At 38.2% G+C, this 25,000-nt stretch overlaps 2 long non-coding RNA genes across 2 annotated transcripts in view; one reads left to right on the top strand and one right to left on the bottom strand.

The window, feature by feature from the left end:
- Positions 1–7,966, bottom strand: part of LOC149132142 (uncharacterized) — a 28,799-nt gene extending 20,833 nt beyond the window's left edge. Inside the window, exon 1 of the long non-coding RNA XR_016244838.1 lies at positions 6,282–7,966. This is a non-coding gene — a long non-coding RNA (uncharacterized LOC149132142). The remainder of the gene's footprint in view (positions 1–6,281) is intronic.
- A 291-nt stretch (positions 7,967–8,257) lies between these two features.
- The window catches only part of LOC149132143 (uncharacterized), a 28,827-nt gene continuing 12,084 nt past the window's right edge, over positions 8,258–25,000 (top strand). The window contains exons 1-3 of the long non-coding RNA XR_016244837.1: positions 8,258–8,546; positions 12,078–12,158; positions 17,893–18,045. This is a non-coding gene — a long non-coding RNA (uncharacterized LOC149132143). The remainder of the gene's footprint in view (positions 8,547–12,077; positions 12,159–17,892; positions 18,046–25,000) is intronic.

The raw sequence follows: 25,000 nt of genomic DNA on the forward strand, positions 1-25,000 counted from the left end.
GGCGATAATGTATTACGGATGCGATATATGCATTCACCCGTCCTTTCAGAGATAGCTTTGTCAAACAAAATTCCCGCCACTACCATCCCTACCACCACCACCACCACTACCACTATCACAGACAGCACTATCACAAGCACAACCCAATTCACACACAACCCTCAAATCACAGATTTCAACATCAGCAAAAGTCAAACATTTTCAACTACACGGCAATAAACAGGTACAATAAAAGACTAATGAATCACATAAATAATCATATAGGCATCACACACATCGACCTTATCACAGCAAGAAACAACACACCGGTACTCATTAAAGTCATACAAACATCACAAAACATATAGAACACCATCAAAGCAAAATATCCTGAAGGAGTAGGGACTTTCAGGAGAGACATTAATAAAAAAAAAACTATATAAAGAATTAATTGCTCGTGGAAACACCCACATATACATAAGGGGACGGAACGTCCATCACCTCTCCAGCAACTAAATTACTGCAAGTAACCTTTTCCGCTTCTGTACCTCTCACCATTCTCAATGTAGTCAGTATAAATGCACGTAAGGTGGTTTGTCTCCCCGCACGAGTGATATCTCGGCTTTCTACCTTCAACAGCTACATGAAGTTTTGTACCCTCCGACAGAGTTATATAATCCGGTATGGTCTCAATGCTGGATGGTTCTGTCTGTATGAGGAGTTGCATCACTTGACCCAAACTGTTGCGCTCTTATTCTCTGTATTTGGGGAATATTTGTTTATTTCGAAGAACACTGAAGCTACCAACAAGCAAATATTGATCTCTGGGGGTATATTACGTATCTTCACCTTGGATACTCTTCAGTCAAGGCATATTTGGATCACGATCATCACTGGTTAGGGTGGAATGACGTTTGGCTTCTTTCCCTAGCCGAATCTCACTTCGACAATCCCAAATTTTTACCCCTGGCTACATAAGTTTTACTGCTCCAGACTGGACGCAGGCATTTTCCTACTAGCTGCTGTGTAGCCTGTTCCACCTTCCTGCTCCTTGTGTCAACCACTTTATATATAATCGTCCGCAAATTTGTACTCTGCTGGACAGATGCGGGTACTTTTAGATGAATATTTCGTCCAACTTTTCTTAACATTTTTCTGGCACCTCTATAGTAATCTTCATGCAGAAAATCTCCTCGCATGTTTTTCTTGTAGGTGATGCGATCCTCACGCTCCTGGGTTTGAAAGTTTCGTCATTTTCGTTCATTTGTTTATCTTTAAACATTTTTGTCGGTCGTTGCTCGCTTGCTGTTGCCACCGCTGGCGGCAGAGGTGACAATGTTCTCACAAGTGCTGTTGGTTTCTTCCTTCCCCTGCTACGATGGCGATGGTGGTGCTGTAAGCAACGGAAAATTATTTTCATACTCTACTCTACTGCTGTTGTTGTCGTTCCTGCTACCACTTTCTATTTTTTGTAGCGTAGACGAGTTAGCTTGGCTGGCAGAAGCAGAAAGATACTGATTCTTACCTGCGAAAGTCACCCTCTCTTGCAGTTCGTTTTGTGACGAGAGCTCCACCATATTGATACTTGAATTTAAAAAATCCTTTCTTTTAGAAATTTTTCCTCTTAGGGCAGACAACAAATGTTCCTTTTCAGACTCTTCTGGTCTGCCCCAAAACAGATAAACAATATGCAAAAAAATAAAATAAAATAAAACAAAAATGATAGACTTTAATAAGGAAAATAAATAAAAACTTACAGGAACGATATGCAACACGTGTCGATGCGCGAACAACCAATAATAATAATAATAATAATAATAATAATAATAATAACCCTTTCTACTAAAGGGCACAAGGCTTGAAATTTTGTGGGAGGGGACTAGTCGATTACATCGATCCCAGTGTTTCACTGGTACTTAATTTATCAACCCCGAAAGGATGAAAGGCAAAGTCGACCTCGGCGGAATTTGAACTCAGAAGTTAGCGACAGGGTGAAAAACCGCTAAGCTTTTCGTCCAGTGTGCTAACGAATCTGCCAGCTCGTTGGCTCTAATAATAATCCTTTCTACTAAAGATACGAGGCCTGAAATATTGAGGACGAGGTAAGTCGATTACATCGACCCCGGTACTCGACTGGGACTTAATTTATCAACTCCAAAAGAATGAAAGGCAAAATTTATCTCGCCAGAATTTGAACACAGAGCATAAGGACGGGCGAAATACCGCTAAGCATTTCGTCCAGCGTGCTAACGATTCTGCCAGCTCGCCGCCTAAATAATAATAATAATAATATTAATCTTTTCTACTATAGGTATAAGGCCTGGATTTATTGGTGGGAGGGAAAGTCGATCACATCTACCCCAGTAGTTGAATGGTACTTAATTTATCGATCCCGAAAGGATAAAAGGCAAAGTCGACCTGGACAGAATTTGAACTCAGAACGTAAGGACAGAAGAAATAACATTAGGCATTTTGTCCGGTGTGCAAACGATTCTGCCAGCTCACCAGCCTAAGTGATAATGATAATAATCATCATCATCATCATCATCATCATCATCATCATCATCATCATCATCATCATCATCATCATCATCATCATCATCATCATCATCATCATCATCATCATCATCATCATCATCATCATCATCATCATCATCACCACCATAATACTTTTTTTATTGGCCACCAGTGCCGAACACAAAACATAGAGAACGGTACACAGTCGTGGGCAGTGAGGTTAAATGTGTAAACAGCCAACGAACACAACGATTAACAAATATATTAAATCAACAATATGCAAGCCAATAGGGGTGGGGGAGTTCCACCGTAATGTGACCAAAGTGATCTCACGCCTTTTGGGCCCCTCAACAACAAAAGCTCCTCAAGAAGACACCCTCTTCTCTCCCTTCCATCCGGCCTACAGGTGCTCACATAGAGTAGGCCCATTTACGCGGGCCATTCTTGCCCCATTCACCCACCTTTCAACGAACTTATTCAGAGACAGTACCTCTCTCACCAACCTCGTTTTCCTTTTGATGTAGAACATGAAAAAGTCAATGACGCCTTGGCCGAAGAGGAGGGTACCCGTCTTCAACCCTTTAAATCGTGTCTACCACACAAGCTCTTTTGTCATAGCCACCAGACAGAGAAAAATTGCCCTCCCATCCCAGTCAAAGGAAGAAGGCGTGGTGATCTTCACAATGGACGCGGACAATAACTGTTCGACAAGGCTTCACAAGTCAGCAATGTGCAGACACTGTACGAGAGCATGCAGAACGGGTTAATCGATCCAGGTGTATCTCGGACAAGCCCGATTGACTGCACATCCGTGCCTGTAGAGCTTATCTCGAACCTGAAGCGCCTTCCGATAGTACTGCCAAGCCAGGGATTTGTGGAAGTTATCCATAGCTCTCGGCCTGAAAGCCCATCGAAAGAGACCGGCCAGTTGATCCCACTTGACGCCCAGTACCTCTCTGAGTACGTTGTCGCTCTTGCCCTCCACTAATTTCCTATAGAACTCCAAGGTGGAACTTCCACCGACCGCATTACCCAACTAGCCGAGGGCTGTGAGCACTTGGAGATAGTCTAGGTGCCAAGCGCCGTGCCTGGGTCTACGTCTGATCCAGGACTTGTAGCCCCGTCAAGGAACTGCGGAAAAGCGCGTTCAACAAACAGCGACTACACCGACTCACCGTTAAGGTATCACTAGAAATGTCACAGCCTCAGCGCATGTCTGCACATCATCAGCTATGGCATACCCACTGCTCCATGCAACGGGTGCTGACAGCAAATAGACTGTCTGACAAGCAGTACCTGTCCTCTCCACAGGAAGCAGGCGAGCAAACGCACCAGCCCGTTCAGCCACGAAGCGGGGAAAAGGACGACAGTCAGGCGGTAGTACATGACAGATGCGATGTACGCATTCGCCAGCTCCACCTGACCTTTCAGGAACAACTTCCGCTCGGCCCATTTATGAGTGAGACTGGCCACCCTGTCTGTCACCCCAATTCATGTCCACTTGGAAGTCCGGACCGAACCAGACCGCGAGCACATAAACAGGTCCTTCCGTCCAGCGTCACACCACGCTGTTGGTTGGCAAGGGCCTGCCTTTACAGGTGCTGAACTGCAGGCCCGCTGTCTTCATCTGGTTGATCATTGCTCCTGTCATCGCTTCGTATTCCTATAGGGTAGTGCCGACCATCTCGGTTTCAGGGATGTACGACACTATCACGGTTACTTCGTCCGCATACACTAGCACGAACCTCCTGCATCTCAGTTCCCGTGGGATCCCTCCTCGAAACATCCAGCTTCCTCAGTAATGGCTCGAGTGCCACTTTGTAGAGGAGGAGTGAGAGTGGGCATCCTTGACGGACCGAACGGGCGATACTAAATGATTCCAAGAGGTGGCCCTTTACTTTAACCACCGAACAGATTTCGGTGTAAATTGCAGCGATCTAGACTCTGAAAACAAGACCGAAACCAGCCGCCTTGAGGACAGCCGCCAAGTACAGATGGTCGACCCTATAAAAAGTTTTCGATTGATCCAAATGGATCAGGACCCCACCCATGCCAGGTTCTTTAACAACCCTCTCTAATGTAGAGGTTGTCGTGTATAGTTCTGCTGGGCACAGCACCTGTCTGCACATCACCCATCAGTCTGTCAACGACAAGCACCAACTTCTTTGGTCACAACTGGCCAAAATTTTGTAATCTGTATTTAGCAGAGTTACTGACCTAAGATTGTCAGCAATGTCCTCCTTATTCGGATCCTTTCTCAGTAGCGTCACCACATCTCAGCTCACAGACCGAGGTTTTCTCCCATTCTGATGCCAGTTGCGGTAGTCGTCTCTCCAAAGCTCTCCAAAGCTCAGCAAAGAAGTTTGGTATATGTATATAAAGCACGAAGGGCAGACCACCCAATAACGGAAATCTCACCCTCGTGCAACTAGCCAACGAGTCACGTATATCTTCAGCTGTTATCGGCATTTCGCAGAACTCCACGTCCCTGTCGGAAAGCCGCGGCATATCATCAAGGTAGGAAGTAAAGTTCACCTCTGCCTCCGGGCCATCGCGCGCCCTGTACAGTTCAGCAAAGTGCCGCTGAAATTCCACACAAATCTGCTTCGACTCGTGTGGCAGGCACCCGTCCCGACCCCTCAAAGACCGAATTGTAGTTTTATTACCACGTTGTTCCTCGACCACTTGGGCCTATCGAACGGCTTTCGTTCCCTCCTGGTTTAGAGCACGCTTCCTAGCTCTGACAATGCGACCTTCATGCTTGGTTTTGAAGAAATATTTCAGAACCAATCTCGCTGCCAGCACGTTGGTCGCTATACCTCTACTGAGTGCCTCTTCTTATTTCCTAACTAAGTCTCCCTCTACTCTAGTTTTCTCTATCACTAGTTCTCTGCAACATTCTACAGCTTCTACTCTAATCACCCGTTTTATCCCACCCCACCCCACCCCACCCACTCACCAACGGTTGTTAACGACTGCACCTGTTAATTTTCGATGGACTAATTTGCTAAGCCGGTCTCTGAAAGCCTGACGCGCCGGGAAAGACACGTTCAGCTTTCAGTATCTGGGTTCCTTCCCATGGCGCCTATCTAGGTCAACCGTACAGATCACAAATTTGTGGCCAGTGTAGCTGAGGAATTCAAATTGTGGACAACCTATGTTATTCCTACCTGCTGGCCTACAAAATACTCTATGTAGATAAGATCCGGATGACCCGATTCAGTTTTCCCATGTCCATACTGGAGTGTTCGGGAAATCCAATCTGAATTTCTCCGCCAGCTGGAAGCGATTCAGCAGATTTGTGAGGCTTGCGCACTCGATTTCCTATCCGCTAGCTCCAACCACCCCACACGTATATCCAAAATGGCGTTCCAATCGCCCACTAACAGTAAAGAGCGAGACGTCTCTCGAAAACCGTCCAGACGTCTGAAGAACTCCGGTTGCCCCGCACTAGTTGGTGCATACGCTGTGACCAGTTTAAAAGCACTGCCATTGTTATCGTTCACGTGCAGGACCACCGACTTACCTTCCGAGTCCAGGAAAACCGACCGTATCTCGAGATCCAGGCCTTTTCTGAACAACACTGCCCACCCTGCCACAATTCCCGTGTATCCGCGATCTTGGTCTCATTGACGGCTATTACATCCAGACTTAGTCACCTGAGGTCATTGCGCAAGCGTCCTTGCATCCAGGACGATCCCAGGCCACGTACATTTATACAACCTATTTTAAGAACCACCACGCTGGCCAGGAAGTAAAGAAAGGAAAAAGGGAATGTCACTTACCCGCCTTGTGCTGTTTGTGGTCGAGTGGTTCTCCTATCCTGTCTGTTTTGTTGGGCTCCTCTGGAAACCCCTTAAAAACCAACTGCTGGCCGTTACACTGGGAGATCCATTGTCATACGGGTAGCTCCGTTTAATGCTAGTATAAGTCTCTAATGGTGGAGGCGCAATGGCCCAGTGGTTAGGGCAGCGGACTCGCGGTTTCGATTCCCAGACCGTGCGTTGTGAGTGTTTATTGAGCGAAAACACCTAAAGCTCCACGAGGCTCCAGCAGGGGATGGTGGCGAACCCTGCTGTAATCTTTCACCACAACTTTCTCTTACTTCCTGTTTCTGTTGTGCCTGTAATGCAAAGGGTCAGCCTTGTCACACTCTGTGTCACGCTGAATATCCCCGAGAACTACGTTAAGGGTACACGTGTCTGTGGAGAGCTCAGCCACTTGCACGTTAATTCCACGAGCAGGCTGTTCCGTTGATCGGATCAACTGGAACCCTCGACGTCGTAAGCGACGGAATGCCAACAACAACAACAATAACAACAACAAGTTTCTAATGTCATTCGCACCATCATTAGGCTCTCCGGTACTCTGAAAGTCTTGGGACCGCAGATCACCCCCTCTCTTTCAATGTTCTCGTTTTGTGTTATGAGAGCCGTCAGCCTTTCATTGGTCATCCTCACTAGCACGAATTCCACTGCTGTACGGATGGTTGTTGTTGTTGTGGTGACAGTTTTCTTTTTAAAGTATGTTTTTGATTCTGTTGTGGATGTTTGTGATGCTTGTAAGAAGGGTGTTTTCATCAGTGTGTCTGTACTTGCCGTTTCTTGGATTTCTCCCTTTTTTCTGTCCCTTCCCTTTTTTTTGTTTTGCCTTTTGGGCTTCCCCCTCATCATTCATCCAACTCCCTATTGGAACCTGTCCGTGTTGGAAAGGGGAGGATGTTGCTCACCAGGGTGCAGCAGGTGTGAGTAGAAGAAAGGAAGCAGGAGAGAGAGAGAGAGAGAGAGAGAGAGAGAGAGAGAGAGAGAGAGAGGAACACTTATGAAGACCAAGACCCCCAAATCGCTTCAGCAATGCTAGCCTGATCGCGGGACATTGAAGAGAGCCTGATATTGACCAAGCATTCGAGTCTCTCAAAGATTAGGTTATCGAAGCATTGGAGTCAAGATAGGAACCAGTTAGATGAACTGACTCTGGAGTAAATATAGAAGTTTAGGAATCGAAAGGTAATTTCTAAGTATCAAGAATCCTTGATGGAGTTCAATATTCTTCAGCAATTGCTCAAGGTCTGCCACCTTCAACTGGAAAATGGACTCAAGGTTTCTTCATACTTAGAGGGAGGGACCGCAACGGAAGAGAAGAACCCTACAAACAGGCCCACAGCATGCTGATGCCGAAAAGCCGGGCGGCTGAGGACCCAGAGCTCATACCCGGAGCTGTCTGCTTATTTGATAATTATTTGATACCTAGCGGTAGAGAGGAAGTAATTTTGCATCATTTACTACAGCGCCGAGTCAACGGAAACCTTGTGAATGGATTTGGTTGAAAGAAGCCTGTTGCTTGAAAGAAGCCTGTTGCTTGAAAGAAGCCTGTTGCTTGAAAGAAGCTTGGTGTGTGTATGTATGTGTGTGTGTGTGTGTATGTGTGTGTGAGTGTGTGTGTGAGTGTGTGATAGTGTGTGTGTGTGTGTGTGTGTGTGTGTGTGTGTGTGTGTGTGTGTGTGTATGTGTGTGTGGTATATTTGTGTTAGTCTTCTGCAACTGCTGGATAACTTGTAGTTTGTTTACATCTCCCGTAACTTCTGTAGTGAGACATGATGAATTTATGTTTTTTACTGCAGCTCGAGCTAGTTGTTTGGGACAGACGCTAATCAGTTAAGGTTGGCGTTGCGCAGACTCAAACAACTTCCGCCCAAGTCTAAAGCGCGTCTAAAAACTAAATGTTGAGTTTGTTGCTATGAAGACGTTGAACTGTTAACAATGTTCTGCCAAGCTTCTCATTCTGTCTGCTTCATCTAGAACCTGGAAAATTACTTGTTCAATTTCTTACTCATTATGACTACTGGGCTAAGTTTCTTTTTTTTTTTAGCAACTCAGAATCCTTATGCCCACTTCTTCACTTGACATTCGTCTTCTCTTTCTAAGCCGTTACGAGGCTTATTATATCGTGTTATCCTGTTGGCTGAAATTGACTGCTTCAGCAAGACTACTTGTCCAGCTTCGTGCTATGGGTGGATATTCAGCTCTAACCTAAAGAACTTGTAATAATTAGTAAGTGTATCTCAATGTGTTCTTGTTTAGTTGTTATTCCTGTCAGATTGAAGGTGTAAAATTTTGATTGCTTGCACACACCATGAATTTTCCTGTAATATACGTTTGTTCGGTACTACTAAAGCAGAGTGGTCCCGAACGCGCACACGCGCAGTCGCGCGTCCGCGCTAGCTAGTCGTAAGTGGTCGATCCTATAAAAAGTGCGCGCGCGCGTGTGAGTACGCGTGTGCAAATGAATACATGTGTTTAGGGTTAGGGTTAGGGTTAAGGATAGGGTTATGGTTAGGGATAGGGTTAGGGTTAGGGTTAGGGATAGGGTTAGGGTTAGGGCTAGGGATAGGGTTAGGGTTAGGGTTAGGGATAGGGTTAGGGTTAGGGTTAGGGTTAGGGTTAGGGATAGGGTTAGGGTTAGGGATAGGGTTAGGGTTAGGGTTAGGGATAGGGTTAGGGTTAGGGTTAGGGATAAGGTTAGGGTTAGGGATAGGGTTAGGGTTAGGGTTAGGGATAGGGTTAAGTTTAGGGTTAGGGTTAGGGATAGGGTTAGGGTTAGGGATAGGGTTAGGGTTAGGGTTAGGATAGGGTTAGGGTTAGGGTTAGGGTTAGGGTTAGAGTTAGGGATAGGGTTAGGGTTAGGATCGACCACTCACGACTAGCTAGCGCGGACGCGCGACTGCGTGACTGCGCGTTCGGGACCACTCTGCTTTAGTAGTACCCGTTTGTTCAGCGTTGTTTGAAAACAGCAAACAAAAGTATCGCATTTTGAACTTGAATACAACTCATTCCCTTCTGATTCTTTCTGTGTAGCCTTATTAAACAGCATTATACATTTTTTTGCTAGACTTCTTTGGTTCGGCAAAAAGAGATCGATATAATAAGTATCAGTCTTAAAATAACTACTAGGTTCTATTTGTTCTGCTAAAAACCCTTCAAGACGGCACTCCAGCATAACAGCAGGATGACGTTGGCTTCTAGGAAAGGAAGAACAATCAACATACGTCTCGGTCTGTTAGACTTCATCAGTATGTTTTAGGGTTGATTTTTATAAATATAGAAGAAGAGTTATAAATATTTTACATAAAATAATTTGCATAATCAACAGTAAAATGAAGTTTTGGGAATAACTCAAATGAACTGAGGCAGAAATTTGAAAACTTAACAGATGCACTATGAGCTGTACACAAATCATTTGGCAACTGAAATTTCGGCACTATTTAAATACAAAGGTCCCGGTGCCTCTACGTAACTATATGAAGGGGAGGTAATCTAGTTTTACCAAGTCTACTGTTAATGATGTAAGGGGCAACACAATATCGTCTGCTTTAATCCGATCTTTTCCCCCATAATATCGTCTGATTTTAATCTGATGTTTTTATAGTGCACATTCGTTAGGGTAAGTTTTAGGGTTAGGGTTAGGGTTTAGGGTTAGGGTTTATGTTTAGGGTTAGTTTATAGTTTCGACTTACACAAGGGCCGCTTATGTGAAGTCACAATAGTTTTGGAAAAAACTAGATTATCTCCCCTTTATATCGTTACGTAGATGCGTCGGGACCTCTGTATTTAATTAGTACAGAAATTTCTCCTCTCAGGTTAAAACAATGAAGCTGGAAGTAAATGCTTACTCATACTCAATGAGGAGTAATGATAATATTAAGAAATTGAAAAATGATTTTTGAAGTTATTTTCCTTACTTTGAGCAAGAACGGCCAGTTTTTTTGCATGAAAAAGAAAAATATTAACATGTTTCGTTGCATTAGACCTCATCAGCAATAAAGTGTCTAACCAAGTAAAATGGATAAATTTTTACATACAGCAAAGGAAAAAAATGTTATGGCACTAAATTGCCAAAATAATCTGCATAATTGAAAGTAAAAGTATTTATGGAAACACCTCAAATAAGGCATCATCATGATTCTAAGTAATTAAATTTATGCAATATGTGCCAGGTATCGTACGAATAAATTCTTAACTGTATGACAGCTCTGTCTTAGTCGTTGACAGACACTACAAATCTAGGGTCAATTGCTTGAGATACTCTAAAAAAGTGGGGAGATAATTTCTTGGATTTAAGAATACATGTTAATATACATGAAGTGCAATAACTTTGGTTCAAATAAATGTCAAAAAACTGGGTTTGCCGAGTGCTTAATTCACTTAAAATGCAGCATAAATGTTTGTGTTGTGTCTAAAATTTCTCATTCACATGACTGTCATAAAATAGCATCAGAACATCAAAAATATCACGTAAAATGAAATAAAAACAGTAATATATATATATATATATATATATATATATATATATATATATATATATATATATATATATATCATACAAAATCATAAATAGGTATATTTAAAAAATACATGTATTGCAAAATTTAAAGCCACAAGGAATCTCACTTGTATCTAAATATACGTAATTTCGAAAATTACCAAGATTAGAATATTTTTGAAATATTATAAAAAGAATTGCAGCATTTACACAATCATTTTTTTCCTTCATTTTATGCTATTATAACATGTAGTCTGTAATGTATGGCTACATATGTACGTATGTATATGTGTGTATATATATACATAAATTTATAAGTATGCGTGTATAATGATTACATGTGTACGAACATTTTTGAAAGTGAGGAAGGTAGTGAGAAAAATAGAGTAAAGAACGAGAGAGTGATTTGTTGGAAAGGTAAACACACGTTTATTCTACGCAAGTTGTAAAGACACACATACACATGCATATTACACACATAGACATACACTCAGTCACACATACACATATTTCCATACATAAGTGCACTTACACACACACACACACACACACACACACACACACACACACATATATATGTATATACGCATATCCATATGAATGTATGTATGTATATAAATATATGAATATATATATATATATATATATATATATATATATATATATATATATATATATATATGAATATATATATATATATATATATATATATATGAATATATATATATATATATATATATATATATATATATATATATATATATATATATATATATATATATATATATACATACATATATATATATATATATATATATATATATATATGCATGTTTTTTATATATATATACATGCATGTCTATACAATGATGCACATATATATATATATATATATATATATATATATATATATATATATATATATATATATATATATATATATATATATATATATATATATATACATACACAATCATCTGTAACGACATCAATTCACATACACACTAGCACAACACACACACACATAAACACACACACACGCATGTACATACACACACACACACGCAGGCACACACACACACACACACACACACACGCACGCACTCTCTCTATCTCACTTTCACACACACACACACACACACACACACACACACACACTCACACACACATACACGCAAAGTCCTACTTAATGGTTTTCAAGAAGCGACACAAAAGAAAAAGCGGAATTATTGATGCCAAATTTAATTCTTGATTATTTTCAGTTCATTCGTTGGTGGGGAAAAAGAATGAGTTCTCAGGTTTCTTGGATGATGCCATAATTGGTGCTTGATATTTGGTTATAGGTAATTATCTTTTTATAGACTTAGATACTTGCAAAGAAGAATGAAATAGAAAAGAATATATACATAAAAAAAAAAAAAATAGATGAAAATGCAAAACAAAATATAAATAACAACCACTTTGAATGACTGCTTCTATTTTTCTCGTATTTTTTTTTTTTTAATATAAGTCGCCTGCTTGCTTTCTTTGTAGTGTGGTGTCTTATAATTATTATTACAAGAGGACTGTCAAATAGTATATTGTACCTTTACAATTTCTAATACTTATTTAAAGACATGACAAAATATAAAATATAAGGTAAGTAAAAAAAAAATAAAAAGGAAAGCAAAGTAAAGCGAAGCAAATTTGCAAAAAAAAAAAAAAAAGAAGAACGAAATAAGAAAGCAAAAAGAGAAAATTACTAACTTCACTTTCTACGTAACAATGAAATGAAATAAAATGCTTAGAAAACGTAGTTCCTATCCAGGGGAAGATACATTGTTCTCTTACTTAATGTTTACGAATCTGAGCAAATTTGCTTTGTTTATCAGTGAAAAATTTAGACTTGATCTATCTATCTATCTATCTATCTATCTATCTATCTATCTATCTATCTATCTATCTATCTATCTATCTATCTATGTTTTATGTGCATGCGTTTGAGTGTATGTGTGTGTGATTGTATGTGTGTGTGTTTGTATGTGTGTGTGTGATTGTATGTGTGTGTGTGAAGGCGCATGGCTCAGTGGCTGTGAGTTTGATTCCCGGACCTGACTGTGTTGTGTTCTTGAGCAAGTTATTTTATTTCACGTTGCTCCAGTTTCCTCAGCTGTAGAAACGAGTTGTTACGTCACTAGTGCCAAGCTGTATCGACCTTTGCCTTTCCCTTGGATAACATCAATGACTGGTATGCATGAGTGACTGCTGGTCTTCCATAAACAACCTTGCCTGGACTTGTGCCTTGGAGGGGAACTTTATAGGTACAATCCCATGGTCTTTACCTTTTACAAGAAGATGGAATAAATAGGCTTCAATTACATATTACACCATTTGTTCTTCTGAAGCGGCAAAAGCTCCAAGTTCATAAATTTTCATTCCCATACCATTACATAAAATTATTTTATCAAAAACTCATCATATGAATCTTTTGAAATTACATATTTTGAAAAGTAGTTATTTTGATGAGCATCATATCCAGAAAATACCTTTGCTTCCAAAAGGTATAATATTCCGGGTATCATGCTAATTATTTTAGGACTGTCTGAGGCTAGCAGACATCTTTCGTCGATTATGCGGTTGGAAGCCTGGATTGTAAAATTAAAATAATATCAACTTACCCAAGATAGGGACCGAATGTCTAAATTCAGTGAGTACTGTTCGTCTATTTTTCAAATGTACTGTTACTGTGGGCTCAGAACTACGGAAACCTTTTCCTTTTGTCATGATTGATAATCATACTATTGTACAAATAGATTTTGCCACCTCCTTCTACTCTAGTGACGAAGGAGCATCAGTAAGCGTGTATGTCAAAATTGACAGTAGTGGTAATGAATTGAAGTATTTATCGTTGTATGAAATCCAGTCTCTTTGCTTCATCGCTCACTTCTACTTCATCTACTTTAGCTGGGTAAAGGCTCGTTCCTGCAAAAAAAAAAAAAAAAAATTGTAAATACCACTTCCAAAATAAGCTAATCTTGGCATTTGAATCCGCGAAGTTTCGAATGTCATTTACGTACGTATTTATTTCTTGCTATTTTCTTACTGTAAGAACAGCATCGTGGTCACGCTAACTCGTGTTTCTTTGAGATCCGATCCTTCAAATAATAATGGCAAAATAACTGGATGTCCTACATGAATTCTTGAATCGCTAGAAAATCGTTGATAATGTCCATTTTCGATATTTCTTTTGCTGATATCACATGTAATTCAAATTATTTACCTCAATCTCAAGATGAGAATCGATATCTCTTGCTAAAACAATCTTTCTCCGTAGATAAATTAACTATATTTATTATTATTTTACAACTGTTTGGATAGCTCTCTATTGTGTCATACTAAATCTAATATGTCGATTGTCGTTAATTAATTCGTGTTTAATTATCAATCTTAGTTCCCGTTCAGATTCTCTTTTGGGATAGAATAAGATATAGGTCACTGGATCAAGATTAGCATTCACTTTGTTCAAATTGATGAGAGGCATTTCTTAATTTCGAGGTAGCATTTAGGCTCAAAGAAAGGCTCACTCCCTAAAAGTCATTGCTGTGTCATCTGCAGTTCACAAGTGATAATGACATCGGTTATTGTTACACTCTTGAGTATCATATAGATTATTGCCATCAAAATATTGCATTCTGTTGCTGGTGATCTTCGGTTTCAATTTATAACATCTTTCAACTTCTTTCAGCGGTTCGAAGACGAGTAGAAACTGAAAAAAACCTCTATGATATAAAGCACCTAACGTATGATATGTTTAGTAGAAGGAGTGAACCACCGGTTTTTTTTTCCTATGGGCTTCTCTTTCTCTTAATCTTCAGCCCTTTTTTGTTGTACAAAAAAGGCCGTCTGCTTTCGGTAGAATCTTCGATATGCTTGAAAAATGAACACTCACATAATAGGATATAATTCGCTTCTACCCGAACGATTCTTGTATGTGCGTTAAATGTTTGTACGTTTGAACGTATATATATATATATATATATATATATGTTAAATTCAAATTACGACAAACGTAAATAAACAAACGAAGTTTGCTTTTAGAAGCGTTGAGATGTCTTTAGAAAGTTAAAGAAGTGATTTTAAATTCTCAATCGCAGAATAATGCTAATAATATAATATTATTAGCATTATTCTGCGATTGAGAATTTAAAATCACTTCTTTAACTTTCTAAAATATATATATATATATATATATATATATATATATATATATATATATATATATATATATATAGAGAGAGAGAGAGAGAGAGAGAGAGAGAGAGAGAGGCAGATAGATAGATAGATAGATAGATAGATAGATAGATAGATAGATAGATAGATAGATATATTGTATCTGTTAAATCATCCAATATATGTGTCAATTTTGTGATAATTCTGAACGACATTGTTGTTAAGAATGATATCAAATATTAATAAATATTGGTTTAAAATGGCAGTCGAATGAATTTGTTAAATTATGCGGGTAAAAAGGAAAGTTATGGATGTATATTATAGACTGACCTGAAGCGATTTGAGAGAAGAATTTGTTTAGCTCAATTGTTCACGAGAACAGAAGGAAAAGATAATAGAATTTTCCGCGCCATTTCTTTGGCAGGCGATAGAGCTAGTAACGTTGACTAATGTACGAAAACACCCCACACCACCATGTATGGCACAAAATGCAATGCAGTGATGCTTTCCACATACCTGTTTACATCTCTCAGCCAACAACAACGTGGGCTTGGAAATAAAGAAAAAGTCAGCTATCATTTACTCATCAGTAACAAAACGTAGCCCGAGCTGACCAATAGAGTCCTCAAATCTAGAATCCATCTTGAATATTTTCTCAAATCCGTTGCTCATCATTCGCTTTCTGATGAGATGAGTTCGTCCTATGCGCCGATGAACCTAAGTCATAAGGAACTGGATCAAACTATATATTATATAAAAGGCACAGATGCGCGGGCACACACACACACATACACACGTACCACACATGCATATACATATAAGTATACTAAATATATATGCATTTAATAACAATTACACACATTGCACGCATAAATATGTATATATGTATATACATATACACACACAGATACATATACTACAGTTATCATAATAGACAGTGTGAAGACGCGTGGCTTAGTGGTTGGGGCATTCGTCTCACGAGCGTAAGGCCGTGAGTCCGATTCCCGGCGACGCGTTGTGTCCTTGAGCAAGACACTTTATTTCACGTTGCTCCAGTCCACTCACCTGGCAAAAATGAGTAGTACCAGTATTGCAAAGGGCCAGTCACGTCACACTCTGTATCACGCTGAATCTCCCCGAGAACTACGTTAAGGGTACACGTGTCTGTGGAGTGTTCAGCCACTTGCACGTTAATTTCACGAGCAGGCTGTTCCGTTGATCGGATCAACTGGAACCCTCGACGTCGTAAGCGACGGAGTGCTCCTTTTATAATAGGGAGTACAATCAACATATACATAAAATATATGCATAAATATATGCCTGATTCTACGAGCTAGCATCATGTCATTTTAGACAGAAATTATCTCTTTCTTTAATTCACTTCCCGGTGCTTTGACAAAGTGGAACTTTTCAATTGTTACAGCAAATTATCTCATACAATAGAACAAAGAATCACCAAAATGGTTCTTTTTAATCCCCACTCTCTCACACATTATTCATTCTATATTTAATTTCTCCTTACTATCACATTTCTGTTCTCCTACACGTGCCTAGTCATTAAAAAAAACAGGAAAGAATTACAAGGACTACTGCTGCTGCTGCTGCTGCTGCTGCTTTCATTGCTGCTGCTCGTTCTTCATTTCACCGTCATTTATAGATCCATTTTATTTTTCAGCATATTGTAAGGAGAACGTATATATCATGTTTTCTATCACTTCATATACGTATGTATGTATGCATGTATGCATGTATGTATGTATGCATGTATGTATGTATGTATGTATGTATGTATGCATGTATGTATGTATGTATGTATGTATGTATTTATGTATGTATGTTTGTATGTATGTATGCATGTATCTATGTGTATTTGTATGTGTGTATTTGTATGTATGTATGTATTTATTTATATATGTGTATTTGTATGTTTGTATATATGTATTTGTATGTACAATTTATTTGTATATATGTATATATATGTATGTGTCTGTATGTACATGTATGTGTATACATGTGTGCATGTATGTATATATGACGTATATATTTACAAATGTATTACGAGTCTGTGTATATCACTGAATGTGTAGATCTGTATGTTGTAAATCATGTATGCAATAAATGTGTATATGAATGCATGACTAGATGTATGTGTATATATCTTTTAGAGGTACAGCTCTATGGTAAAAAGCTTGCTTTCCATCGACATGATTCCAGATTTAGCCATACTGCGTGGCACCTTGGGGAAGTGTCTTCTACTACAGCCTCGGACCAACCAAAACCTTGTGAGTGTATTTATTAGACGGAAACTGAAAGAAGCCCATCGTACACGCACAAACACACACACACACATATGTATAATATCCGGACAAGATATGCTCGACTGACAAGAGCCCGGCGTAAAAGTGCTCGACGGACATTTGCCTAACTGTCAATTTCCAGATGAACAATAGCCCAATAATTTTAAATTAAATTGAAACTAAAACATAGAAATACTGAAAGTAACTAAACTAAAATTATATTTTATCCTTTTAGTTGTCATATATTAACTTAAAAGAAAATCTTAATTTCTTTAAAGGTAAAATAAAAATACAAAAAATACAATTTATGTTTTATTTATGGAAGCAGAGGTAAAACTTCAACAAAAAAGAAGAAAATATATCTTAAATTTTATACAAACAATGTTATATACAGATAATTTATCAATATCACGAACAATAATGTAATTTGGAAAATTACAAAGAAAAACTAAAACTAAGTTATGAGCTATCCTTCTCAAAAAATCCATCTCACTTCTCGATTTTCATAATCCTCCACGATATTTGCAATTCTTTTCGTTAAATCTTGATATTTTTTTCTTTTCGGGTGAAGGCTGATGTCCTACCAGCATTTGGTTGATGATCATGTCGTTAAATGCTTGTTCCGTCTTCAATACCAGATGTGAACACCAGATATTTGGATGACTTGACGTTACGTTCGCCTGTACATGGTCGTGCAATCCCTCCAAGGAATTAACTGTTCGTGGTAAGTCATTGCATACGCGGTCACACATGTTAAGGCGGCGAACTGGCAGAAACGTTAGCACGCCGGGTGAAATGCTTAGCGGTATTTCGTCTGCCGCTACGTTCTGAGTTCAAATTCCGCCGAGGTCGACTTTGCCTTTCATCCTTTCGGGGTCGATTAAATAAGTACCAGTTACACACTGGGGTCGATATAATCGACTTAATCCGTTTGTCTGTCCTTGTTTGTCCCCTCTGTGTGTAGCCCCTTGTGGGTAGTAAAGAAATAACACATGTTCCACATATAAATAAGAAAGAGTGGGTTGCCTCTGTTACACCATCGTATTCTACCGATATAAGCATCTTCAAAAGTAATCAATGATTGGATCTGCTTCATGGCACAAATTTTCTTGTAATTGCTCAAATGCTGTTACAACATTGTCTGATGGCACAAAAGCCAAGGCTGTTATCATGCGAACGTTTAGAGCAAAATCAGCATCGCTTTGATATCTTGATTGTAATCCCTCTTAATGTACCTTCCGACAAACTGCTTGTGAGTGATGAAAAAAGCATCCTTTCATAATTGCATTTGGAAAAATGTCGGTAATTGCATTCTTGGCAGTTTGTTCATAATTGATCAAAATATTAGCTGGGTTGAACCTGGAGTAAAGAGCCTGAAATTGGCTGAAAAGTTCTCCAAACGTGGCTTGACGTTTATTTGGTGATAATGCAAAGAAACAAAGAATAGTTCTATTAGAGATTAAACGGTGAATGGAGCAGAGTTGATGAAACAGTTCTGGTACTACTTGGAAAGTACCATCACAAAACCAATCACTTGAAGATTGCAAGAGTCGCATATTTTTCTCAGTAGAAAACAAAAGTATACGGTTCTCACAGGGTCCACTTTCGTAACGTAAGAAATTTTTCCTCATTGCATGATTTCTTTTGTATTCATCTGGAATGACCACATCATGAAAGTTTCTCAATATGGCATGCGGATCATGTATAGCTTGCTTATAATATCTGATTGAACGCCTAATAGTACACATGACCGGTTATCGAGTAGAGACATTTTCCGAAACAATATGTAAAGTTTGCGTTATAATTTGTTGTCAAGTTTGCTGGGTTTTCTTCTTCATTTCCTCACGTACAGATAGGAGATCTTGACGAAGAATATCTGCAGCGTGAGTGAGTTCGTGTATCTGGGTCAATATTTCTTCTCCCCACAGTATAATTTTGGCCTTGCAGTTGTTATGTCGGCGGCGTTCACATTTGTAGAACGTATTTCCAGATGACAAGTCATTGATCTATCTAAATACAATGTTTTCCATTCTTATTTCCATATGAGAAATCTCCATTAGGCAAGATTCGAACGCACAATCAGGTTGAATATAGTTCAGTAGCTGCCCCACTCACTGTAGATTTTCAAAATAACAACAAAACATATTCGTTATATAGAAGAATGCAGGGCTTTATTTCTAAAATGTTCAGTTCATAACCATTCGAATTTCTTTTCATTTTAATAAGCACGATCGATATGGCTAATTAGTAAAACGTATATATGATTTTCCACATAACATCAAGAAGTATACTAACTTAACTATGGAACACATATATATATACACTCACAGGCATGTGTGTACATACAGGAATACATATATATATATATAGGCATATATAATATATATATATATATAATTTATATATAAGCATATATAATATATATATATATATATATATATATATATATATATATATATATATATATATATATATATATATATATATATATATATATATATGTATACCTATATATATGTACATGAATATATACTTATATACATATATATATATGCATATGAATATATATATATGTATGTGGTCTGTGGTGAGTAAGGGGAGGTTTTGTTTGATTGTGGTGTATGTTTCGATGATTTTGGGGTTGTGGGTGGAGATGTATGGAAGTATTTTGGGGTTGGGTGTGTTATTATGTTGGTTGGTTTTTAGTGTGTTTTTGTCAAGTTCCTTGGCACGTTTTATTCCAAGATCTATGAGTGTGGAGGGATATTGGCGTTGTAGCAGTGTTTTTTCGAGGTCTTGTAAGCGTATTTCTCGAGTGGTTGGGTCAGAGACAATGGTGCAAATTCTTTTGGCTAAATTAAAGGGGATATTTATCTTGGTGTGTTTTGGGTGGCATGAGCTAAAAAGGAGGTATTGTTGTGAGTCTGTAGGTTTGTGGTAGATGTCGGTTGTGATTTGGTTATTAGGTGTTTTTATAATTAAGAGATCAAGAAAAGGGAGATGATGTTTGCTGAATTCCATAGTGAATTGAATGCTGGGATATATGTTGTTAAGTATGGATTTGAATTCTAGAAGTTTTTCATAGGATTCCTTCCATATGATGAAACAATCATCCAAGTTTCTTTTCCAGTTATCCATTAAATAGATGTGGAAAAGGTGTCCAAATTTCTGGCGTGAGATTTCATATAGTGATAATTAAAAAAAAAACATTATGAGGTTCGCAAGGACTGGTGCAACTTTAGTACCCATCGCGATACCACATTTTTGGCGAAAGTATGTGTCTGCAAACAGGAAGTAATTGTTGGTCAGAATGAACTTAAGTGATTCTATAATGAAAGTTGTGTTGATGCGATTAGGAAATGTTTCTGGGTGTTTGTGCAGCCAGAATTTAATTGCCTCAATAGCATATTCATGAGGGATATTTGTATAAAGGTTGACCACGTCAAAAGAAACCAAGAGTGACTCCTCGTTTGTTGTTTTCGGGAGGTGATTGAGCATGTCAAGATCATCTCTAATGAAACTTTTGATGTGACTTAGGAAAGGTTTCAAAAGAATGTCCGAGAAATTGCTTAATCGATGTGTTTCGCAGGAGGTGCCTGCTATAATGGGACTTAGTTTTAAATCTTCCGGTGCCTTGATGTTGATGTAGATTTCAAAGGAGAGTTTGCAAGCTTCGGTGATGGATTTGTTCTTATGGATTTTAGGGAGGCCATAGAAGAGGCTGGGATTGCATTTGAAATTAGGGATGTAATCCTTTTCTTTGTCCGTGAGTCCTTGACCTTGCTGAAGTATAAGGGTGGTGAGGTTTTTGAGAGTTTTTTGTTGTTTATAGTTGGTGATAATTTCATAGAATGAGTTGTCGTTTAGTAAGGAGAGTGCTAGGTGTTTGTAAAAATCTGTGTTCATTAGGACTACAGTACTACCTTTGTCAGCTTCTTTGATAGTAAGGCTTTTGTCCTGTTGTAAGTCTCTTAGGTTTTTCCATTCTATGCTATTAAAGTTTGATTTGACCTTGGTTTTAGGTGGGGTAAAAGGGAAACTTTGGATGTGGTTGCAAAAATCGTCTAGTGCTTTATTCCTGCCTTTGGAAGGTATGAAGTTGCTTTTGTTTTTATAATTGAGTCATCCTCATTGTTGAGGTCTATAAAAGCTTCTGCTAGACGAAGCTTTCTGCAAAATTCTGAAATGTCATCCTTGATCTCAGGGGGGTTGGGTGTTCTTGGGGTGGGTGTGAATTTTAAGCCTCTGGCTAGGATGTTAATTTGGGTTTTTGTATGGGTTTTATTAGAGAGATTTATTATATTAGTTTTCTTTTTAGTTTTCTTTTTATGGGTCTGTATTAATGGTAGTGCCTGTTTTTCTCCCCTCCGTCTAAAAAATGGTTGTTGAAGTAGGGGGTGTAGTGATTGTTAGAGTCCTGGTACAAGGGGTAGGGTTAGGGGTATTGTTGGGTGGATAGGCTGGAAGTGGATGGGTAGGTATAGTGATTGTGTTGGTATGGAATGTGATGGTTTAAGGTTTTGTGAGAAATGCGGTGGGTTTTTGTGTTTGTAGGGTGGATTGTATGCGAGGTTGGAGTTGGGTAGGTAGTTATTGTGGTTCTGTTGGTGTGAGTAGCGTGGGTATGAAGATCTGTAGAAAAAGTGGTATGATTATGGGTGTTTGTTGGGTGGAAGGTATGGGGTTCCTTGGGTCGGAGATTTATGCATAGGTGTGGGTAGGATTCCTTATTTGTTATTGGTATGAGAGTGGGGGGCATTGAGATGGGGATAATAACAAGTGTAAGAAGGGTTCAAGATGCTTCTTGTCAATGGGGGAGGAGAAGGGTTGAGTTGGGTCTTGATTGGATTATTTTGTGGGAGAAAAGGGTTTTTGTAGGGTTGGGGGGGATTTGTTTTGTGTGTAGGGAGGTAGGGGGGTATGTGTGTTTGTAGTGTGGTTTGGAGTGGTGTTTGTGGGGAGCAGTGGTAGTATGTATTATGGGTCCTTTTATGAAGGGTTTTTTGATTTGAGGTTTAATATGAATTGTGTTTCATAGTTATGGAATAATTTTTTGTTGTTTTCCCAGTGTTTAAGGGAAGTTAGTTCTTCCTTTTGGCATTCATCTTTCCACAGCTTAAAGCCATGTTCAAGGGATTGCTCGTTGGAGTGTGTGGTAAGTTCGAAGAGCATCTCATCATCCATTTTTGTGTATTTTTGTTCGTGATTTTGTGCTCTGAGTTTTTAAAGTTCCACTTCAGTTTTCATCTTTTCAGATGCCAGTTTTTCTCTTAGAGAGCGTTGTTGTTCTGGTTCATCTGTGATGTGTTTAATTTGGAATTTACGGGGTAGTATGATGGGAGAAGAGTTTAACCATTTGTCATAAATTTCAGCTTTGTTGTGGTTTTTAAGCATGTTACAGAAAAGGAGTTTTCTGTTGTGCAGTTTCTTGGTCCAGGTAGTTTTGATCTGATTTTTGATGTGTAGTGCTGGAGTTGTGCACCAGAAACAAAAGCCCTAAATTCATTATATTCCCTTTCTATCAATGTAAAGACAGAATCTCCACACAAGAAAGAATCAACAAGGAGAATCTTTTTATAGAGAAATTCCAACCATTTCTTAACACATATACCCCTCAATGACATTATTTCTCTAGGAACAGACATAAACCTCCTGTTTAAAAAAAGAGTTCATAACTCCAACTAAAAACATTTGTCTCCCCTTACACACACTTCCTGTTTTGACACCACACTTCCTGCTTAACACAAACTTTTAACCCCTTTTTTTAAACCTAACACAACTCTGAATTCTCATGCATCCTTATTTTTCCAACCATTATCTACATGAATTACCATTGAACTTCAAAAGCTCAAAGACAATATAATGTATTGGTATATTTATTTTTTTATATATTATTTTCTTCATTTTGTACTTATTTGTAAAAAACATTTTCATTCTCCCTCTTCTTGAAAATTTGCTTCGCAATGAAAGCCGATTAGAGAAATCTTTATTAAAATATGTTTCCAGTTTAGCATTCTGCCTTATTATTATTTTTCATTTTCCTATATATATATATATATATATATATATATATATATATATATATATATCTACATGCCTACATACATACATACATATATATATATATATATATATATATATATATATATATATATATATATATATATATATATATATATATATATATGTATGTATGTATGTACGTAGGTATGTGCATATATATATGTATATATATATATATATATATATATATATATATATATATATATATATATATATATTTATATATATGTATGTATGTATGTACGTAGGTATGTATATATATATATATATATATATATGTATTTGTATGCATCAATCCATACATATACATGAATATGTGTGTGTGTGTATGAATGCATGTATGATATATAATCAATTGAAATAAACGAATAATAAAAGACAACAAGAGGGCATGGAATGTATTAGCTTGACGTTTCGAGCATAACTCTTCATTGGAAAGGAGAAAGGAAAAAGTCCAAAAAAGAAAAAGAGATTTCTGGCTGCAAGTGTATAGTTACATAGACGCAGGCATGGCTGTGTGTTAAGAAGCTTGCTTCCCAACCACATGGTTCCAGGTTCAGTTCCACTGCGTGACTTTTTGGGAAGGTATTTTCTGCTATAGCTTCGGGCCGACCAAAACCTTGTGAGTGGATTTGGCAAACGGAAACTGAAAGAAGCCCGTCGTATATGTGTGTATACGTATACACCGACGTGTGTGTGTCTTTGTGAATGTGTCTGTCCTTCCCATTATCGCTTTACAACTGGCGTTGGTGTGTTTAAGTCTCCGTAACATAGAGGCTCGGCAAAAGGAGCCGAGAGAATAAGTACTGGGTTGTTCGACTAAAATCCTTCAAGGTACTCCAGCATAGCTGCAGTCAAATGACTGAAGCAGGTAAAAATGTAAAAGAATACATATGAACATACATCTCTCTCTCTCTCTCTCTCTCTCTCTCTCTCTGTATCTATCTATCTATCTATCTATCTATCTATCTATCTATCTATCTATCTATCTACCTATCTATCTATCTATCTATCTATCTATCTATCTATCTATCTATCTATCTATCTATCTATCTATCTATATATATATATATATATATATATATATATATATATATATATATACAGGGTGTGTAATTTTTTGAAGACAGACGTATGTTTGTAAAAAAACAGATATATAATAAAAGATAATAACTTTATTTACCAAAAGATGCTACGAGGATAAAAATGAAACTTCTTTTCTATAATGTTATTCAGTAAAGCCACCTTCAGCTTCAACAACTGCCTCTATATGAGATCTAAATCATCTACATACTTGATTCAAGTGGTCTTGGTTCATTTTGGACATTACTCTGACTATGGCAGCTTTCAAAGGATCTTTGGTGGTATAGCCATGTTCATTGACCTCTCTCTCTCTCGACAACGCTCCACATGTAATAGTCTAATGGATTGACATCTAAGGAATTAGGAGGCCAAATATTAAGGGTTATGTGATCATGAAAATTTTCAACCATCCATTCCTGTGTTACTAGAGCCAGGTGTGATAGTGCAGAGTCTTACTGAAACACATATGGCCTTCCATTGCATGTAATGTCTATCCAGGGATTAACAATTTTTTCCAGGACCACAGTGTAGGC

This window comes from Octopus bimaculoides, chromosome Z (genome assembly GCF_046866305.1).
Source record: "Octopus bimaculoides isolate indiv1 chromosome Z, ASM4686630v1, whole genome shotgun sequence".
In the NCBI taxonomy this organism is placed as follows: Eukaryota; Metazoa; Mollusca; class Cephalopoda; order Octopoda; family Octopodidae; genus Octopus; species Octopus bimaculoides.